We start from the raw sequence: 13,283 nt of genomic DNA, 5'->3' as shown, positions 1-13,283 counted from the left end.
AAACCCTCAAGGAAGACAAGGAAAAACTCCCAGAAAAACTCCCAATGGGATAAAAAATGGAAGAAACCTTGGGAGGAGCAATTCAGAGAGGGATCCCCTCCTCCAGAGACGGTTGGTAGGAGAGAGGAGCAGAACACAAGCTAAACATAGTCATACGGTGTCAATGGGTTTTAAAACACCAAAACCCATTGTTCGCCTTTATAGACATTGGATGGGACCGGGAAACTCGCTGTTGGCCGTCATGGAGACTGGATTCCGGGTGACAACCTGGTCCAACGTTGGCAGACCGACGACCAAGCAGGTCCTGACAGCTCCAACCCCCCACACCACAGGGAATGTGTGGGGGGGGACAGAGAGAGGAGAGCAGGAATTAGAGAATGCCAGGAGCAGCTAACAGTTAGTCATGATAGAATGAGATCCCCACCGGTCAAGTGTGGACTAGTGGAGCAATTTAACAGAGCTAAAAAGGGTATTTGATGCAGCCCCACACACCAAAACAGCGACAGCCCCCCTCGGTTGGAACATGAAATCTGTTCCAGGGGAAAAAACTCTAAAATAGGTTATACTTATACGAATAAGGATGAAAACAACCAGTCCCCCGTTGTCTCCAACTAGTAATAAAAACTATAATAGTAACAAGATTCCATTAAAAGTGACATGTGAAACACACATAGGCAAGCACACACCCCAGGTTTACATAGAAAGTACACACATACTTCCTTTTAACAGTCATAGAATTGACTAAACAAGAACGCTTTAAATCTAGTTTTAAATGTCGAAACAGTATCAGCCTCCTTAATTGAGATGGGTAATTTGTTCCAGAGAAGAGGTGCTCTATATGAGAACGCCCTACCTCCAGCTGTTTTTTTCTTAACTTTGGGTATTACCAGATAGCCGGCATCTTGAGATCTTAGAGTCCTAGCGGGGCAATAGGGTGCAAGGAGACCAGAGAGGTACAGTGGTGCCAATCCATGCAGAGATTTGTAAGTTAGTAGTAAAACTTTGAAATCAGCTCTGGCTTGGATAGGGAGCCAGTGTAAAGAGATAAGAGTAGATGATATATGATCAAACTTTCTTGTTTTAGTCAATAGTCTAGCAGCAGCATTTTGCACCCGCTGTAAATTTTTAGGTAGGTAATTGGGAGGCCAGAGAACAACACATTGCAGTAGTCCAATCGGGATGTAACAAAAGCATGTATTAGTTTTTCAGCATCATCCTTCGAGAGGAATTTTCGTATTTTGGCAATATTACGTAGATGGAAAAATGCGGTTCTGGTGATTTGCTTAATATGGTACTCAAACGAAAGGTCTGGGTCCAATGTGACTCCTAGATTTTTTACCAGCTGGCTTTGAGATACATTGACGCCGTCTAAGTCTAATGTCAGATTGGATTAATTATTTCTGTGCTTTTTTGGGCCAAAAATTTGAACCGTGGTTTTATCCGAATTAAGAAGAAGGAAATTTGCTGTCATCCGGAAACACATTTTTCCATAGCATGTGGAAATTCTCCAGGCTTTATAGACATGTATAGCTGAGTATCATCTGCATAACAGTGAAAATGTACCCCCAAACTTCTTATTATGTTTCCTAAAGGCAACATATAGAGTGAAAATAACAGAGGGCCTAGAACTGAACCCTGTGGTACTCCGTATTTTACAGTGGAGCTCCTGGATGAGCAACCATCATAGTGGACATATTGTGATCTATCAGATAGATACGATCTAAACCACTGAAGTGAAGTACCAGAAATCCCAACATAGTTCTCCATACGTTCCAGGAGAATCTCATGATCCACAGTGTCAAAAGCTGCACTTAGGTCTAGAAGAACCAGGACAGAGCTGAAGCCCGCGTCAGAGGCTAATAATAGATCATTGACTACCTTGGCTAATGCAGTTTCAGTGCTGTGGTGAAGACGAAATCCAGACTGGAGAGGTTCATAGATCTGATTTGAGGAGAGGTGCTCAGTAAGCTGTTTTGCCACAGCTTTTTCTAAGATTTTGGAGAGAAATGGCAAATTTGAAATTGGCCTGTAATTGCTAAGACAACCTGGATCCAGGTTTGGTTTTTTAAGAAGGGGCTTAATAATAGCTTGTTTGAAATCGTCAGGGACTTGTCCAGTTACAATAGATTCATTAATAATACTAAGCATGGGTGGTCCAATAATAGGGAGAAGCTCCCTACAAAGTTTGGCAGGGAGGGGATCGAGAAGGCAGCTAGTGGGTTTCGAGGAATCTATCAGCTTGATGAACGCTTCCATAGAAATAGGGTTAAAGTGAGTGAGAGCCTCAACATGCAGCATGCTGGGTACAGAGGGAAAATCAGTGGTGATGGCCACTCCTCCAGGACTAGTCTGTAGTTTGTCCCTTATTGCATAGATTTTTTGGTCAAAGAAATCTAAGAAATCATTGGGAGAGAGATCTGAACTAACACAGATTCTACTTTTCTTAGTCAGTTTTGCAACAGTATCAAATAAGAACTTAGTGTTGTGTTTGTTCTTACTAATCAACTTAGAGAAATGTTCTGATCTGGACCTGATGAGGACTTGCTTGTACTCTATTTGGCTGTCCTTCCAGGCCAGGCGGAAAACCTCCAATTTAGTGGTACGCCACTTACAGTGCGTTCACACTGCAGCGACGCGATGCAAGCGACAACATGTTTTCCATTCATTTTCTATGGAGCCAGGCGAATCGCTTGCATGGTGCATTTTGGGTAGCGACGCGACAGAGTTGAGATTTTCTCAACTTTATGCAAATGAGGAGCGATTTTCGCTAGCGATGGCCAATTGGAGTGTTTTCTTGTTTCTCGTAACGTAACAACCATGGCAAACATTTCTAGCTTTCTAGGTTTCAAGGTGGAGGAGAAACTAATCGTTTGTGTGGCTGCTTACCCAGTCCTGTAAGATACATAGCTGTATTTGTACAGAGATATTAATTTTAAAAAAAACAATGCATGGCGCAAGGTTTGCCGAAGTTGTGGGTGCTTGTACTTTCAAATTCAGTTTAGTCACATTACGTAACTTCGTTCTGTGGTAACTAGCTAGCTAGCCCGGCTGGAACTCCCTATCGTATCGACAGATTAGCAGAGACTGAGGAATATAGTAAAACGTTTTTTACACATGTCAACGTGTATGTCTATTAAACAGTTTTGTATGTTGTATACAAGTTGTATTTGATCGATGTTGCAACTACGTAAACCCAAGTCTGCACACTTGGCCATGACAACTACAATAGTGACTTTAGAGAACTACATTCTACATGTATCTGTTTGAAACGCCCCCGAGCGTGGTGAACTGTGGGAAGGCAAGCGATGGCAAGCGATTCGCGTCGCTGCAGTGTGAACGCACTGTTATGCTCTAATTTTCTAGTGGACCTCTTGAGAGTGCGGGTTTCCTCTGAATACCATGGAGCCAGTTTCTTGTCTTTTCTTTTCCTTGGTTCGAGTGGGGCAACCGAATCTAGGAATTGCTGAAGAACCAAATTCAGATCCCTTGTTTTAGTATTTAATGATTTATTTGGGATGTCAAGTGCTTCTAGTGCAGCGGGTAGAATACTAGCCAGTTCCAGAGCTGTGTTTGGGGTTAAGCAGCGGCTAATAGAAATATTCTGGGAGATATGTAGCATGGGCCAACATAATTCTGACCATAATTCGTCATTAGGCTTCTTAAAAACATTTTAAGGAGTGAGTTCTAAATATTACCAACGCTTCCACCAAAGTGAGTTACTTTTACAAAACGGAAGCTAGCTAGCTTTAGTTAGCTTCCGTTACCTAGCAACCTAGCATAATACTTGTTACAATGCTACTACCTGCTAGTGTTATTTGTTCGCCTCCTAATTGTACATTTTGAAGCCATACTATAGCGTTTGTCATCTAATTTTGTCTATCGGAAAATAGTCGTTGGAATGTTCAGAATCACTCATGTGTGACGGTACTCTGTGGGGCCCGCTTTCGAATGATCACATATGCGTGAAGCTACTCCTTAACGGGTTTTAACGACCACTGCAAAGTAGCTGCAATTCCTGTGCAGACAGGGGAACCTAGCAGAACAACCATCTCTCCAGCTTTCCATCACAGCCAAAGCCCACCTGAGAGGTCACGACAACTAGCCAGACTCCTTAGATCAGAGAAGTATATTAACATTGCATCGTTTGAGTATCGTAAAAGTCGAGACTTCAGGGCCCCGGGTTCTGGACTGATCAAGTGTAGTATCTGTTCTTATCAGTTTAATATCTGATACGTCCTCCATGCGAGGACAACATATTAAACGGATTTTTGCAACAGGGAGTCGGAACAGGGGCTCGCTCCGTCCGCTCCGCGCATCGCCCCGGTATTGCAGCGCCTCCGGGAAGGGTGCACTCTTTCTAAGCGTGTCAAAGGGAAAAACGAGGGACGGAGGGAGGGAGGGAGGGAAGGGCGTTTGGGTTAGGGCTTAAAAAAAAAAAAAAACGGAGGTGAGGTGAGTGACTTCAAAGGGGAGTGAGTGAGTGAGTGAGTGAGTGAGTGAGTGAGTGAGTGAGTGAGTAAGTGAGTGCAGAGAGGTGACCGAGCGGCCCGGCTGGCGCACGGAGGGCCCGGGCGCGCGGGGCGTCCAATAGTGCGGTCATCGCTTCTCGGCCTTTTGGCTCTGATCAAGTGTAGTATCTGTTCTTATCAGTTTAATATCTGATACGTCCTCCATGCGAGGACAACATATTAAACGGATTTTTGCAACAGGGAGTCGGAACAGGGGCTCGCTCCGTCCGCTCCGCGCATCGCCCCGGTATTGCAGCGCCTCCGGGAAGGGTGCACTCTTTCTAAGCGTGTCAAAGGGGAAAACGAGGGACGGAGGGAGGGAGGGAGGGAGGGAGGGAGGGAGTGGCGTTTGGGTTAGGGCTTGAAAGGGTTAGGTTAGAAAGGGTTAGGTTAGAAAGGGTTAGGTTAGAAAGGGTTAGGTTAGAAAGGGTTAGGTTAGGGTTAGAAAGGGTTAGGTTAGAAAGGGTTAGGTTAGAAAGGGTTAGGTTAGAAAGGGTTAGGTTAGGGTTAGAAAGGGTTAGGTTAGAAAGGGTTAGGTTAGAAAGGGTTAGGTTAGAAAGGGTTAGGTTAGGGTTAGAAAGGGTTAGGTTAGAAAGGGTTAGGTTAGAAAGGGTTAGGTTAGAAAGGGTTAGGTTAGAAAGGGTTAGGTTAGGGTTAGAAAGGGTTAGGTTAGAAAGGGTTAGGTTAGAAAGGGTTAGGTTAGGGTTAGAAAGGGTTAGGGTAAAAAAGGTTAGGGTAAAAAAGAAAAAAAAAATAAAGGGTTTTGGCGCGCGGAGGCCTGTCGGCCGGTGGCGTTTTCCCGCCCTTTTAGATAAAAAAAAAAAAAAAAAAAAAAAAAAAAAAAAAAAAAAACGGAGGTGAGGTGAGTGACTTCAAAGGGGAGTGAGTGAGTGAGTGAGTGAGTGAGTGAGTGAGTGAGTGAGTGAGTGAGTAAGTGAGTGCAGAGAGGTGACCGAGCGGCCCGGCTGGCGCACGGAGGGCCCGGGCGCGCGGGGCGTCCAATAGTGCGGTCATCGCTTCTCGGCCTTTTGGCTCTGATCAAGTGTAGTATCTGTTCTTATCAGTTTAATATCTGATACGTCCTCCATGCGAGGACAACATATTAAACGGATTTTTGCAACAGGGAGTCGGAACAGGGGCTCGCTCCGTCCGCTCCGCGCATCGCCCCGGTATTGCAGCGCCTCCGGGAAGGGTGCACTCTTTCTAAGCGTGTCAAAGGGGAAAACGAGGGACGGAGGGAGGGAGGGAGGGAGGGAGGGAGGGAGTGGCGTTTGGGTTAGGGCTTGAAAGGGTTAGGTTAGAAAGGGTTAGGTTAGAAAGGGTTAGGTTAGAAAGGGTTAGGTTAGAAAGGGTTAGGTTAGAAAGGGTTAGGTTAGGGTTAGAAAGGGTTAGGTTAGAAAGGGTTAGGTTAGAAAGGGTTAGGTTAGAAAGGGTTAGGTTAGGGTTAGAAAGGGTTAGGTTAGAAAGGGTTAGGTTAGAAAGGGTTAGGTTAGGGTTAGAAAGGGTTAGGTTAGAAAGGGTTAGGTTAGAAAGGGTTAGGTTAGAAAGGGTTAGGTTAGGGTTAGAAAGGGTTAGGTTAGAAAGGGTTAGGTTAGAAAGGGTTAGGTTAGGGTTAGAAAGGGTTAGGGTAAAAAAGGTTAGGGTAAAAAATAAAAAAAAAATAAAGGGTTTTGGCGCGCGGAGGCCTGTCGGCCGGTGGCGTTTTCCCGCCCTTTTAGATAAAAAAAAAAAAAAAAAAAAAAAAAAAAAAAAAAAAAAAAAAAAACGGAGGTGAGGTGAGTGACTTCAAAGGGGAGTGAGTGAGTGAGTGAGTGAGTGAGTGAGTGAGTGAGTGAGTGAGTGAGTGAGTAAGTGAGTGCAGAGAGGTGACCGAGCGGCCCGGCTGGCGCACGGAGGGCCCGGGCGCGCGGGGCGTCCAATAGTGCGGTCATCGCTTCTCGGCCTTTTGGCTCTGATCAAGTGTAGTATCTGTTCTTATCAGTTTAATATCTGATACGTCCTCCATGCGAGGACAACATATTAAACGGATTTTTGCAACAGGGAGTCGGAACAGGGGCTCGCTCCGTCCGCTCCGCGCATCGCCCCGGTATTGCAGCGCCTCCGGGAAGGGTGCACTCTTTCTAAGCGTGTCAAAGGGGAAAACGAGGGACGGAGGGAGGGAGGGAGGGAGGGAGGGAGGGAGTGGCGTTTGGGTTAGGGCTTGAAAGGGTTAGGTTAGAAAGGGTTAGGTTAGAAAGGGTTAGGTTAGAAAGGGTTAGGTTAGAAAGGGTTAGGTTAGAAAGGGTTAGGTTAGGGTTAGAAAGGGTTAGGTTAGAAAGGGTTAGGTTAGAAAGGGTTAGGTTAGAAAGGGTTAGGTTAGGGTTAGAAAGGGTTAGGTTAGAAAGGGTTAGGTTAGAAAGGGTTAGGTTAGAAAGGGTTAGGTTAGGGTTAGAAAGGGTTAGGTTAGAAAGGGTTAGGTTAGAAAGGGTTAGGTTAGAAAGGGTTAGGTTAGAAAGGGTTAGGTTAGGGTTAGAAAGGGTTAGGTTAGAAAGGGTTAGGTTAGAAAGGGTTAGGTTAGGGTTAGAAAGGGTTAGGGTAAAAAAGGTTAGGGTAAAAAAGAAAAAAAAAATAAAGGGTTTTGGCGCGCGGAGGCCTGTCGGCCGGTGGCGTTTTCCCGCCCTTTTAGATAAAAAAAAAAAAAAAAAAAAAAAAAAAAAAAAAAAAAAAAAAAAAACGGAGGTGAGGTGAGTGACTTCAAAGGGGAGTGAGTGAGTGAGTGAGTGAGTGAGTGAGTGAGTGAGTGAGTGAGTGAGTGAGTGAGTGAGTGCAGAGAGGTGACCGAGCGGCCCGGCTGGCGCACGGAGGGCCCGGGCGCGCGGGGCGTCCAATAGTGCGGTCACCCCTTTCGGCCTTTTGGCTCTGATCAAGTGTAGTATCTGTTCTTATCAGTTTAATATCTGATACGTCCTCCATGCGAGGACAACATATTAAACGGATTTTTGCAACAGGGAGTCGGAACAGGGGCTCGCTCCGTCCGCTCCGCGCATCGCCCCGGTATTGCAGCGCCTCCGGGAAGGGTGCACTCTTTCTAAGCGTGTCAAAGGGGAAAACGAGGGACGGAGGGAGGGAGGGAGGGAGGGAGGGAGGGAGTGGCGTTTGGGTTAGGGCTTGAAAGGGTTAGGTTAGAAAGGGTTAGGTTAGAAAGGGTTAGGTTAGAAAGGGTTAGGTTAGAAAGGGTTAGGTTAGAAAGGGTTAGGTTAGGGTTAGAAAGGGTTAGGGTAAAAAAGGTTAGGGTAAAAAAGAAAAAAAAAATAAAGGGTTTTGGCGCGCGGAGGCCTGTCGGCCGGTGGCGTTTTCCCGCCCTTTTAGATAAAAAAAAAAAAAAAAAAAAAAAAAAAAAAAAAAAAAAAAAAAAACGGAGGTGAGGTGAGTGACTTCAAAGGGGAGTGAGTGAGTGAGTGAGTGAGTGAGTGAGTGAGTGAGTGAGTGAGTGAGTGAGTGCAGAGAGGTGACCGAGCGGCCCGGCTGGCGCACGGAGGGCCCGGGCGCGCGGGGCGTCCAATAGTGCGGTCATCGCTTCTCGGCCTTTTGGCTCTGATCAAGTGTAGTATCTGTTCTTATCAGTTTAATATCTGATACGTCCTCCATGCGAGGACAACATATTAAACGGATTTTTGCAACAGGGAGTCGGAACAGGGGCTCGCTCCGTCCGCTCCGCGCATCGCCCCGGTATTGCAGCGCCTCCGGGAAGGGTGCACTCTTTCTAAGCGTGTCAAAGGGGAAAACGAGGGACGGAGGGAGGGAGGGAGGGAGGGAGGGAGGGAGTGGCGTTTGGGTTAGGGCTTGAAAGGGTTAGGTTAGAAAGGGTTAGGTTAGAAAGGGTTAGGTTAGAAAGGGTTAGGTTAGAAAGGGTTAGGTTAGAAAGGGTTAGGTTAGGGTTAGAAAGGGTTAGGTTAGAAAGGGTTAGGTTAGAAAGGGTTAGGTTAGAAAGGGTTAGGTTAGGGTTAGAAAGGGTTAGGTTAGAAAGGGTTAGGTTAGAAAGGGTTAGGTTAGAAAGGGTTAGGTTAGGGTTAGAAAGGGTTAGGTTAGAAAGGGTTAGGTTAGAAAGGGTTAGGTTAGAAAGGGTTAGGTTAGAAAGGGTTAGGTTAGGGTTAGAAAGGGTTAGGTTAGAAAGGGTTAGGTTAGAAAGGGTTAGGTTAGGGTTAGAAAGGGTTAGGGTAAAAAAGGTTAGGGTAAAAAAGAAAAAAAAAATAAAGGGTTTTGGCGCGCGGAGGCCTGTCGGCCGGTGGCGTTTTCCCGCCCTTTTAGATAAAAAAAAAAAAAAAAAAAAAAAAAAAAAAAAAAAAAAAAAAAAAACGGAGGTGAGGTGAGTGACTTCAAAGGGGAGTGAGTGAGTGAGTGAGTGAGTGAGTGAGTGAGTGAGTGAGTGAGTGAGTGAGTGAGTGCAGAGAGGTGACCGAGCGGCCCGGCTGGCGCACGGAGGGCCCGGGCGCGCGGGGCGTCCAATAGTGCGGTCATCGCTTCTCGGCCTTTTGGCTCTGATCAAGTGTAGTATCTGTTCTTATCAGTTTAATATCTGATACGTCCTCCATGCGAGGACAACATATTAAACGGATTTTTGCAACAGGGAGTCGGAACAGGGGCTCGCTCCGTCCGCTCCGCGCATCGCCCCGGTATTGCAGCGCCTCCGGGAAGGGTGCACTCTTTCTAAGCGTGTCAAAGGGGAAAACGAGGGACGGAGGGAGGGAGGGAGGGAGGGAGGGAGGGAGTGGCGTTTGGGTTAGGGCTTGAAAGGGTTAGGTTAGAAAGGGTTAGGTTAGAAAGGGTTAGGTTAGAAAGGGTTAGGTTAGAAAGGGTTAGGTTAGAAAGGGTTAGGTTAGGGTTAGAAAGGGTTAGGTTAGAAAGGGTTAGGTTAGAAAGGGTTAGGTTAGAAAGGGTTAGGTTAGGGTTAGAAAGGGTTAGGTTAGAAAGGGTTAGGTTAGAAAGGGTTAGGTTAGGGTTAGAAAGGGTTAGGGTAAAAAAGGTTAGGGTAAAAAATAAAAAAAAAATAAAGGGTTTTGGCGCGCGGAGGCCTGTCGGCCGGTGGCGTTTTCCCGCCCTTTTAGATAAAAAAAAAAAAAAAAAAAAAAAAAAAAAAAAAAAAAAAAAAAAACGGAGGTGAGGTGAGTGACTTCAAAGGGGAGTGAGTGAGTGAGTGAGTGAGTGAGTGAGTGAGTGAGTGAGTGAGTGAGTGAGTGCAGAGAGGTGACCGAGCGGCCCGGCTGGCGCACGGAGGGCCCGGGCGCGCGGGGCGTCCAATAGTGCGGTCATCGCTTCTCGGCCTTTTGGCTCTGATCAAGTGTAGTATCTGTTCTTATCAGTTTAATATCTGATACGTCCTCCATGCGAGGACAACATATTAAACGGATTTTTGCAACAGGGAGTCGGAACAGGGGCTCGCTCCGTCCGCTCCGCGCATCGCCCCGGTATTGCAGCGCCTCCGGGAAGGGTGCACTCTTTCTAAGCGTGTCAAAGGGGAAAACGAGGGACGGAGGGAGGGAGGGAGGGAGGGAGGGAGGGAGTGGCGTTTGGGTTAGGGCTTGAAAGGGTTAGGTTAGAAAGGGTTAGGTTAGAAAGGGTTAGGTTAGAAAGGGTTAGGTTAGAAAGGGTTAGGTTAGAAAGGGTTAGGTTAGAAAGGGTTAGGTTAGAAAGGGTTAGGTTAGAAAGGGTTAGGTTAGAAAGGGTTAGGTTAGGGTTAGAAAGGGTTAGGGTAAAAAAGGTTAGGGTAAAAAAGAAAAAAAAAATAAAGGGTTTTGGCGCGCGGAGGCCTGTCGGCCGGTGGCGTTTTCCCGCCCTTTTAGATAAAAAAAAAAAAAAAAAAAAAAAAAAAAAAAAAAAAAAAACGGAGGTGAGGTGAGTGACTTCAAAGGGGAGTGAGTGAGTGAGTGAGTGAGTGAGTGAGTGAGTGAGTGAGTGAGTGAGTGAGTAAGTGAGTGCAGAGAGGTGACCGAGCGGCCCGGCTGGCGCACGGAGGGCCCGGGCGCGCGGGGCGTCCAATAGTGCGGTCATCGCTTCTCGGCCTTTTGGCTCTGATCAAGTGTAGTATCTGTTCTTATCAGTTTAATATCTGATACGTCCTCCATGCGAGGACAACATATTAAACGGATTTTTGCAACAGGGAGTCGGAACAGGGGCTCGCTCCGTCCGCTCCGCGCATCGCCCCGGTATTGCAGCGCCTCCGGGAAGGGTGCACTCTTTCTAAGCGTGTCAAAGGGGAAAACGAGGGACGGAGGGAGGGAGGGAGGGAGGGAGGGAGGGAGTGGCGTTTGGGTTAGGGCTTGAAAGGGTTAGGTTAGAAAGGGTTAGGTTAGAAAGGGTTAGGTTAGAAAGGGTTAGGTTAGAAAGGGTTAGGTTAGAAAGGGTTAGGTTAGGGTTAGAAAGGGTTAGGGTAAAAAAGGTTAGGGTAAAAAAGAAAAAAAAAATAAAGGGTTTTGGCGCGCGGAGGCCTGTCGGCCGGTGGCGTTTTCCCGCCCTTTTAGATAAAAAAAAAAAAAAAAAAAAAAAAAAAAAACGGAGGTGAGGTGAGTGACTTCAAAGGGGAGTGAGTGAGTGAGTGAGTGAGTGAGTGAGTGAGTGAGTGAGTGAGTGAGTGAGTGCAGAGAGGTGACCGAGCGGCCCGGCTGGCGCACGGAGGGCCCGGGCGCGCGGGGCGTCCAATAGTGCGGTCATCGCTTCTCGGCCTTTTGGCTCTGATCAAGTGTAGTATCTGTTCTTATCAGTTTAATATCTGATACGTCCTCCATGCGAGGACAACATATTAAACGGATTTTTGCAACAGGGAGTCGGAACAGGGGCTCGCTCCGTCCGCTCCGCGCATCGCCCCGGTATTGCAGCGCCTCCGGGAAGGGTGCACTCTTTCTAAGCGTGTCAAAGGGGAAAACGAGGGACGGAGGGAGGGAGGGAGGGAGGGAGGGAGGGAGTGGCGTTTGGGTTAGGGCTTGAAAGGGTTAGGTTAGAAAGGGTTAGGTTAGAAAGGGTTAGGTTAGAAAGGGTTAGGTTAGAAAGGGTTAGGTTAGAAAGGGTTAGGTTAGGGTTAGAAAGGGTTAGGTTAGAAAGGGTTAGGTTAGAAAGGGTTAGGTTAGAAAGGGTTAGGTTAGGGTTAGAAAGGGTTAGGTTAGAAAGGGTTAGGTTAGAAAGGGTTAGGTTAGGGTTAGAAAGGGTTAGGGTAAAAAAGGTTAGGGTAAAAAATAAAAAAAAAATAAAGGGTTTTGGCGCGCGGAGGCCTGTCGGCCGGTGGCGTTTTCCCGCCCTTTTAGATAAAAAAAAAAAAAAAAAAAAAAAAAAAAAAAACGGAGGTGAGGTGAGTGACTTCAAAGGGGAGTGAGTGAGTGAGTGAGTGAGTGAGTGAGTGAGTGAGTGAGTGAGTGAGTGAGTGCAGAGAGGTGACCGAGCGGCCCGGCTGGCGCACGGAGGGCCCGGGCGCGCGGGGCGTCCAATAGTGCGGTCATCGCTTCTCGGCCTTTTGGCTCTGATCAAGTGTAGTATCTGTTCTTATCAGTTTAATATCTGATACGTCCTCCATGCGAGGACAACATATTAAACGGATTTTTGCAACAGGGAGTCGGAACAGGGGCTCGCTCCGTCCGCTCCGCGCATCGCCCCGGTATTGCAGCGCCTCCGGGAAGGGTGCACTCTTTCTAAGCGTGTCAAAGGGGAAAACGAGGGACGGAGGGAGGGAGGGAGGGAGGGAGGGAGGGAGTGGCGTTTGGGTTAGGGCTTGAAAGGGTTAGGTTAGAAAGGGTTAGGTTAGAAAGGGTTAGGTTAGAAAGGGTTAGGTTAGAAAGGGTTAGGTTAGAAAGGGTTAGGTTAGGGTTAGAAAGGGTTAGGGTAAAAAAGGTTAGGGTAAAAAAGAAAAAAAAAATAAAGGGTTTTGGCGCGCGGAGGCCTGTCGGCCGGTGGCGTTTTCCCGCCCTTTTAGATAAAAAAAAAAAAAAAAAAAAAAAAAAAAAAAAAAAAAAAAACGGAGGTGAGGTGAGTGACTTCAAAGGGGAGTGAGTGAGTGAGTGAGTGAGTGAGTGAGTGAGTGAGTGAGTGAGTGAGTGAGTAAGTGAGTGCAGAGAGGTGACCGAGCGGCCCGGCTGGCGCACGGAGGGCCCGGGCGCGCGGGGCGTCCAATAGTGCGGTCATCGCTTCTCGGCCTTTTGGCTCTGATCAAGTGTAGTATCTGTTCTTATCAGTTTAATATCTGATACGTCCTCCATGCGAGGACAACATATTAAACGGATTTTTGCAACAGGGAGTCGGAACAGGGGCTCGCTCCGTCCGCTCCGCGCATCGCCCCGGTATTGCAGCGCCTCCGGGAAGGGTGCACTCTTTCTAAGCGTGTCAAAGGGGAAAACGAGGGACGGAGGGAGGGAGGGAGGGAGGGAGGGAGGGAGTGGCGTTTGGGTTAGGGCTTGAAAGGGTTAGGTTAGAAAGGGTTAGGTTAGAAAGGGTTAGGTTAGAAAGGGTTAGGTTAGAAAGGGTTAGGTTAGAAAGGGTTAGGTTAGGGTTAGAAAGGGTTAGGGTAAAAAAGGTTAGGGTAAAAAAGAAAAAAAAAATAAAGGGTTTTGGCGCGCGGAGGCCTGTCGGCCGGTGGCGTTTTCCCGCCCTTTTAGATAAAAAAAAAAAAAAAAAAAAAAAAAAAAAACGGAGGTGAGGTGAGTGACTTCAAAGGGGAGTGAGTGAGTGAGTGAGTGAGTGAGTGAGTGAGTGAGTGAGTGAGTGAGTGCAGAGAGGTGACCGAGCGGCCCGGCTGGCGCACGGAGGGCCCGGGCG

General features: G+C 47.2%; 12 non-coding genes and 1 pseudogene across 12 annotated transcripts; 12 read left to right on the top strand and 1 right to left on the bottom strand.

Moving 5' to 3' along the window:
• Positions 1–13,283, bottom strand: part of LOC124463561 — a 51,685-nt pseudogene that overhangs the window by 9,542 nt on the left and 28,860 nt on the right.
• Positions 4,163–4,357, top strand: LOC124463716. The gene has a single exon (XR_006955628.1). It is a non-coding gene; the product is annotated as a U2 spliceosomal RNA (small nuclear RNA).
• LOC124463691 lies at positions 4,599–4,789 on the top strand. The gene has a single exon (XR_006955605.1). It is a non-coding gene; the product is annotated as a U2 spliceosomal RNA (small nuclear RNA).
• On the top strand, positions 5,521–5,711 carry LOC124463690. The gene has a single exon (XR_006955604.1). It is a non-coding gene; the product is annotated as a U2 spliceosomal RNA (small nuclear RNA).
• On the top strand, positions 6,438–6,628 carry LOC124463689. The gene has a single exon (XR_006955603.1). It is a non-coding gene; the product is annotated as a U2 spliceosomal RNA (small nuclear RNA).
• LOC124463713 lies at positions 7,386–7,575 on the top strand. Its single transcript, XR_006955626.1, has one exon. It is a non-coding gene; the product is annotated as a U2 spliceosomal RNA (small nuclear RNA).
• On the top strand, positions 8,060–8,250 carry LOC124463688. The gene has a single exon (XR_006955602.1). It is a non-coding gene; the product is annotated as a U2 spliceosomal RNA (small nuclear RNA).
• Positions 9,004–9,194, top strand: LOC124463687. The gene has a single exon (XR_006955601.1). It is a non-coding gene; the product is annotated as a U2 spliceosomal RNA (small nuclear RNA).
• Positions 9,796–9,986, top strand: LOC124463686. Its single transcript, XR_006955600.1, has one exon. It is a non-coding gene; the product is annotated as a U2 spliceosomal RNA (small nuclear RNA).
• Positions 10,534–10,724, top strand: LOC124463685. The gene has a single exon (XR_006955599.1). It is a non-coding gene; the product is annotated as a U2 spliceosomal RNA (small nuclear RNA).
• Positions 11,194–11,384, top strand: LOC124463684. Its single transcript, XR_006955598.1, has one exon. It is a non-coding gene; the product is annotated as a U2 spliceosomal RNA (small nuclear RNA).
• LOC124463682 lies at positions 11,973–12,163 on the top strand. Its single transcript, XR_006955597.1, has one exon. It is a non-coding gene; the product is annotated as a U2 spliceosomal RNA (small nuclear RNA).
• LOC124463718 lies at positions 12,652–12,842 on the top strand. The gene has a single exon (XR_006955630.1). It is a non-coding gene; the product is annotated as a U2 spliceosomal RNA (small nuclear RNA).

The sequence above is a fragment of the Hypomesus transpacificus genome, unplaced genomic scaffold (assembly GCF_021917145.1).
Source record: "Hypomesus transpacificus isolate Combined female unplaced genomic scaffold, fHypTra1 scaffold_30, whole genome shotgun sequence".
Lineage (NCBI taxonomy): Eukaryota > Metazoa > Chordata > Actinopteri > Osmeriformes > Osmeridae > Hypomesus > Hypomesus transpacificus.
This window is presented reverse-complemented; position numbering and strand designations above follow the sequence as displayed.